Source organism: Sturnira hondurensis, unplaced genomic scaffold (genome assembly GCF_014824575.4).
Source record: "Sturnira hondurensis isolate 20B ecotype Veracruz unplaced genomic scaffold, ASM1482457v3 Scaffold0021971, whole genome shotgun sequence".
In the NCBI taxonomy this organism is placed as follows: Eukaryota; Metazoa; Chordata; class Mammalia; order Chiroptera; family Phyllostomidae; genus Sturnira; species Sturnira hondurensis.
The window spans coordinates 313,357-320,276 of NW_028094602.1; positions in this window are offsets into that span (position 1 = coordinate 313,357).

Below are 6,920 nucleotides of genomic sequence, written 5' to 3' on the forward strand. Positions count from 1 at the left end.
CCCCAGGGGGCGAACCCAGTGGTGGAGGGCTGACGGCGGTGGCACACTCGCATGCAGTGGAACGAAACATGTGGGCCTGGTGACGATGGTGGCTGTAGCGCCGGGGCTGCGGCGGCAGGCGGCAGGCGGGAAGCCATTGTCCCTCTTTGACCCCGCCCCCACATACAGCGTCACAACCCAGTGACTTAGTTGCCCTGTTCTAGTGAACACTTTAGGGCTCTGATCCTGCTATGGAACAGGCACGAACAGCCCAAAAGATGGTGCAAGAAGAACTCAAAGTCCCAGAGCCAATAACTCTAAGCGACCGAGAAATTGCCAGCCTCTCAGAAGCACAATTCAAGACACTATTTATCAGGATGCTCACAGAACTGGTAGATTATAGTCACAAATTAGAGGAACAAAGTCACAAATTAGAGGAACATATGAAGGCTAAACTAATTGAAATGAAGGGAGATGCACAGGAAACCAATAGTGATGGAAAGGAAACGGGGACTCAAATCAATGGAATGGACCAGAAGGAAGAACAAAACATCCCACCAGAAAGGAATGAAGAAATGAGAATTCAAAAAAATGAGGAGAGGCTTAGGAACCTCCAGGACATCTTTAAACGTTCCAACATCCGAATTATAGGGGTACCAGAAGGGGGAAAGAAACAGCCACGAGTGGAAAACGTATTTGAACAAATAATAAAGGAGAACTTCCCCAGTCTGGCAAAGGAAATAGACTTCCAGGAAATCCAGGAAGCTCAGAGAGTGCCAAAGAAGTTGGACCCAAGAAGGAACACACCAAGGCACATCATAATTACATTAGCCAAGACCAAAATGAAGGAGAGAATCCTAGAAGCATCAAGGGATAAGGGGACAGTCACCTACAAAGGAGTACCCATCAGACTGTCAGCGGATTTCTCAAAAGAGACCTTACAGGCAAGAAGGGGCTGGAAAGAAGTATTCCAAGTCATGAAATCCAAAGACCTACAGCCAAGATTGCTTTATCCAGCAAAACTTTCATTTAGAATGGAAGGACAGATAAAGTGCTTCTCAGATAAGGTCAAGTTCAAGGAGTTCATCATCACCAAGCCCTTATTATATGAAATGCTAAAGGGGCTTATATAAGAAAAAGAAGATGAAAAATATTAGCAGTGAAAGGACAGCAAACACACAGTTATTAACAACCACACCTAAAACAAAAGGAAGCCAAGAGGACAGCTAGATCAGAAGTGGAACCGTAGAAATGAAGAACACATGGAGGGCTAGAAACAGGGGGGTGGGAGGTGGAGAAGGGGGGAGAAGGCACAAAAAATAGCATAGATGGTAGGTAGAAAATAGATAGGGGGGAGGGCGAGAATAGTGAGGGAAATATAGAGTCTAAAGAACTTGAGACACGTGGTTATAAACTAAGGGAGGGAGAATGGTGGGGGAGGGAGTGTGCGGGTGGAGGGGAATAAGGGAGGGAATAGAACAACTGTAATGGTATAATCAATAAAATATATTAAAAATTATAATTAAAATGTTATGAATAATTTTTACATAAACTAAATTTTATATAACTAAGACTGCCAGTAAACTAAAGAGTAAATTTTTCTTTATTTTTCTCTTTTTAAAAAATTATTGTTTATTTTAGTCCATTACTGCAGTAGGTAACAGAGCTTAATAGCCTCAAGTTGCCCCTTTGTGCCCAGACCACCGAGCCACTGAATGGACTCTGAGGGCAGGCTGGGCTCTGATCTTTGGGCAGGTGTGAGTTGAAGGAAAGACTAAGGCTATGAGGGGTTGTGGGGAGGGTGTGGGCATGGGTATGGGATACAGTGAGGTCAAAATTGCTTACTAAAGTGCTGTGAGACAATGCCAGCCCTCCAGGAACTTCTTTAAAAATTCACTATCAGGAAAACTGTACTTGAACAAGAATTAAATTTTAAAAATTCACTATCAGTATATTAGAAACTTGAGAAGGAGAGGGCAGAAACAATCTCCTTGTTCAAGGTAAAGTGTTTCTTGAGTGTCTTAAGTTCTGAAGATACAGCAATGAAGAAAAAATCCAAATTGATATTTTTTCTTTTATTATTGTTAAAATACAGTTGTCTCCATTTCCCCCCTACAACTCTCCCATGGCCCACCCATCCTGACCTCCCATCCTCAATCCTACTACCCCCACTTGGCTTTGTCCATGTGTCCTTTATACATGTTCCTTGATGACCCTTTCCCTTTTTCCCCCATTATCCCCTCCTCTCTCCCCTCTGGTCACTGTCAGTTTGTTCTTCATTTCAATGTCTCTGATTATATTTTGCTTGCTTATTTGTTTTGTTGATTAGGTTCCACTTATAGGCGAGATCATATGACATTTGTCCTTCACCCCCTGGCTTATTTTACTTAGCATAATGCTCTCCAGTTCCATCCATGCTGTGGTGAAGGGTAGGAGCTCCTTCTTCCTTTTTGCTGCATAGTAGTCCATTGTGTAAATGTACCATAGTTTTTGGATCCACTCATTTACTGATGGGCACTTTGGCTGTTTAGGTACATCGGCACATGTAGCTATTGTAAAGTGTGTTGCTATGAACATTGGGGTGCATAGGTTCTTTTGAATTGGTGTTTCATGGTGTTTAGAATATAATCCCAGAAGTGGAGTTGCCAGCTCAAAAGACAGTTCCATTTTTAGTTTTCTGAAGAAATTTCATACTGTTTTCCACAGTGGCTGCACCAGTCTGCGTTCCCAACAGTGCACTAGGGTTCCCTTTTCTCCACAACCTTGCCAGCACTTGTTGTTTGTTGATTTGCTTATGTTGGCCATTCTGACTGGTGAGAAGAGGCATCTCATTGTGGTTTTAATTTGCATCTCTCTGATGGCTAGTGATGCTGAGAATCCTTTCGTATGTTTCTGGGCCCTCTGTACGTTCTCCTTGAAGAAGTGTCTGTTCAGTCCCTTGCCCCATTTTTTAAAAAAGGTTTTATTTATTTGTTTGTTTGTTTATTTATTTATAGACAGGGGAAGGAAAGGAGAAAGAGAGGGAGAGAAACATCAATGTGTGGTTACCTCTCACACATCCCCCACTGGGGACCTAGCCTGTAAGCCAGGCATATGCCCTGACTGGAAATTGAACTGGCAATACTTTGGTTTCCAGGCTGGCACTCAATCCATTGAGCCACACCAACCAGCCTTTGCCAATTTTTTTATTGGATTGTTTGTCTTCCTGGAGTAGAGTCGTGTGAATTCTTTACATATTTTAGAGGCCAAATTCTTGTTCAAGGTATCAATGGCAAATATATTTTCCCATATGGTTGGTTCCCTTTTTGTTTTGCTGATGTTTTCTTTTCAGGCAGAAGCTTTTAATTTTAATGAAGTCACATTTGTTTATTCATTCCTTTATATCCCTTGCTCTAGGGGACATATCAATAAAAGTATTGCTACATGGAATATCTGAGATTTACCAGCCTATGTTCTCCTCTAGGACTTTTATGGCATCATAATTTATATTTAAGCCATTTAACCATCTTGAATTTATTTTTCTCTATGGTGTAAGTTGGTGGTTAAGTTTCATTTTTTCACATGTAGCTGTCCAGATCTCCCAATACCATTTGTTGAAAAGACCATTTTACTCTCTTTTATGCTTCTGCCACCTTTGTCAAATATTAATTGATCATAGAGACATTAGTTTATTTCTGGGCTCTCTATTCTGTTCCATTGATCTATGTGTCTGTTCTTCTGCCAGTTCCAGACTGTCTTGGTTAAAGTAATATAGTTTGATGTCAGGTATTATGATCCCTCCTACTTTGTTCTTCTTTCTCAAAATTGTTGTGGCTATTTGGGGCAATTTATGGTTCCATATAAATTTTTTAAATGTATGTTCTGTATCTTTTACCACCTTTGCACCTGTGTTCTTCTCTCTCTCAATGTTTTTCTTCCTCTTCTTAAAGCAGGCCCTTTAGCATATCTTGCAGTGCTTGTTTGGAGGAGGTGTATTCTTTCAGCCTTCTTTTATCTGGGAAACTCCTTATTTTGCCTTCCATTTTAATTGAGAGACTTGCTGGATAGAGTAGTCTCAGTTGCAGGCCTTTGTTTTTCATTACTTGGAATATTTCTTGCCATTCCCTTGTGGCGTATAATGTTTCTATTGAGAAGTCAGCTGCTAGCCTTATCAGGGTACCCTGGTATATTACTTTCTGTTTCTCCCTTCCTGCCTTTAAGATTCTCTCTTTGTCTTAGAATTTTGGCATTTTAATTATGATGTGTCTTGAAATGAGCCTCTTTTGATTCCTGTTGACTTGGACCCTCTGTGCTTCCTGGACTTGTGTTAGTTTTTCTCTCATCAAATTAGAGAAGTTTTCTATCATTACTTTTACAAACAGGTTTTCTATCCCTTGCTCCTCTTCTTCTCCCTCTGGTATCCCTATTATATGAATATTGTTATGTTTTTTGTTCTCCTGCAATTCCCTTAACCCCTCTTCATTCTTTCTGAGCCTCTTCTCCTCTCCTTATTCTTTTTGGGAGTTTTTTTCTACCTTGTCCTACACCTTGCTGATTCCATCTTCTGTTTCATCTAATCTGCTTTTGATTTCTTCTACTGCTCTTCAGTTCAGAAATTGTATTCTTAATTTCCTCTTGGCCCTTATTGATATTTTCTAAGTCCTTTTTCATGCTGATGTAGTTTGCAAAAATTTCCTCACAGTTTCCTTGTAGTTTTTGGTTATTCTCACAGAGCTAATTGTAACTCTCACAGAGCTTCCTTATAACTGCTTTTTTTTTTTTTACCTCAATACTTGATAGCTGACTTGGCTCTATTTCATTTAGAACTCTTTTTGAGGATTCCTCCTTTCCTTTCAATTGGGGGTTGTTTCTTTGTCTTTCCATTATTTCTGAGATTCTTGTTTGCTTCTCTTCTTACATTGACTTGTTTTGACTCCCTCAGTTTGTGGTGTGAACTTTTGTGATAGGAAACCTGTGAAATTCAGTAGTGTAGTCTCCTTTATCTCTGAACTTGATACCCTTGGGATGCCCTTTATGCCATTTATGTTGGCTCTCTGTATGTAATTGGGTTTTAATTGTTGTTGGGTCTTTCCTTGGTGGGTCCTTCCCTCTAGCTAGTTGACTGAGGGTCACTCTGCCCACCATGTCTTATATGCTGTTGTACAGGTGCTGCCAGAACAAAACCACAAAGACCAGAAAGCATGTCCACACCTGAAAATATAACTCTCCCCTGCAATTCCACTATTAATAGGAAATGAACAAGTATTAATAAGGGTTTAAAGAGATTCAAACTATTATAAGAAAGGAGAGCAGATATGAGATGACCTACTGAAAGAAAAATGATTTTGAGAGGGTAGAAGGAGGAGCACCAAGAAAGAGTTGGGATTCAGAGTAACGAGAAGAAAGTACAATTTATCTTGTGAATAAAAAAGAGAATGAAGCATGTAGAATGAAGTATACGGGGGGAAGCATGTAATATTAGGTTTAAACAGAAACTAAAATAACATTTTCATGATGTTAATTCTTCCAATCCATGAACACGGTATATGTTTCCATTTATTTGTGTCTTCCTTGATTTCTTTCTTCAGTGTTGTGTAGTTTTCTGCATACAGGTCTTTTACCTCCTTGGTTAGGTTTATTCCGAGATATTTTATTTTTCTTTTTGCTATATCAAATGGGATTTTTTTCTTGATTTATGCTTCTGCTGCTTCATTGTTGGTATACAAAAATGCCTTTGATTTCTAGATATTGACTTTGTATCCCGCTGTTTTGCCAAATTCATTTATTGGTTCAAGCAGTTTTTTGGTAGAGGCTATAGGATTTTCCATGTACACTATCATGTCATCTGCAAACAATGCCAGTTTTGTTTCCTCCTTCCCAATTTGGATGCCTTTTATTTCCTTTTCTTGTCTGATACCTGTGGCTAGAACTTCCAATACTATATTGAATAGAAGTGGTGAAAGTGGGCAACCTTGTCTTGTTCCTGATCTTAGTGGAAAAGCTTTTAATTTTTGCCCGTTGAGTATGATGTTGGCTGTAGGTCTTTCATATATGGCCTTTATTATGTTGAGGAATGCTCCCTCTATTCCCATTTTTCTGAGTACCTTGTCAAAAGCTTTTTCTGCATCTATTGATATGATCATGTGGCTTTTGTGTTTGCTTTTGTTTATATGGTGTATTACATTTATTAATTTGCGTATATTGAACCATCCTTGCATCCCTGGGATGAATCCCACTTGGTCGTGGTGTATGATCTTTTTGATGTATTGTTGGATGCGATTCGCTAATATTTTATTGAGGATTTTAGCGTCTATGTTCATCAGCGATATTGGCCTGTAATTATCTTTCTTTGTTGTGTCTCTATCTGGCTTTGGAATTAGGGTGACGTTGGCTTCATAAAAAGAGTTGGGGAGTTTTCCCTCTTTTTGGATTTTTTGGAACAGTCTGTGAAGAATAGGGGTTAGCTGTTCCTTAAAAGCTTTGTAGAATTCTCCCGTGAAACCATCTGGTCCAGGGCTTTTGTGTGATGGGAGTTTTTTTATTACTGCTTCAATTTCATTTGCTGTTATTGGCCTGTTCAGGTTTTCTGCTTCTTTTTCATTGATTTTTGGGAGATTATATTTTTCTAGAAATTTGTCCATTTCACCTAGGTTTTCAAATTTCTTGGCATACAGTTCCGCATAGTAATTTCTTACAATCCTTTCTATTTCTGTGGTATCAGTTGTAATCTCTCCTCTTTCATTTCTCATTGTGTTTATTTGGGTCCTCTCTCTTCTTTTCTTGATGAGCCTACTTAAAGGTTTGTCTATTTTGTTTATCTTTTCAAAAAACCAACTCCTGGATTCATTGATCCTTAGAATTGTGCTTTTAGTTTCTATGTCATTTAATTCTGCTCTGATCTTGGTTATTTCCTTCCTTCTACTTGCTCTGGGCTGTCTTTGTTGTTGTTCCTCGAGTTCTTG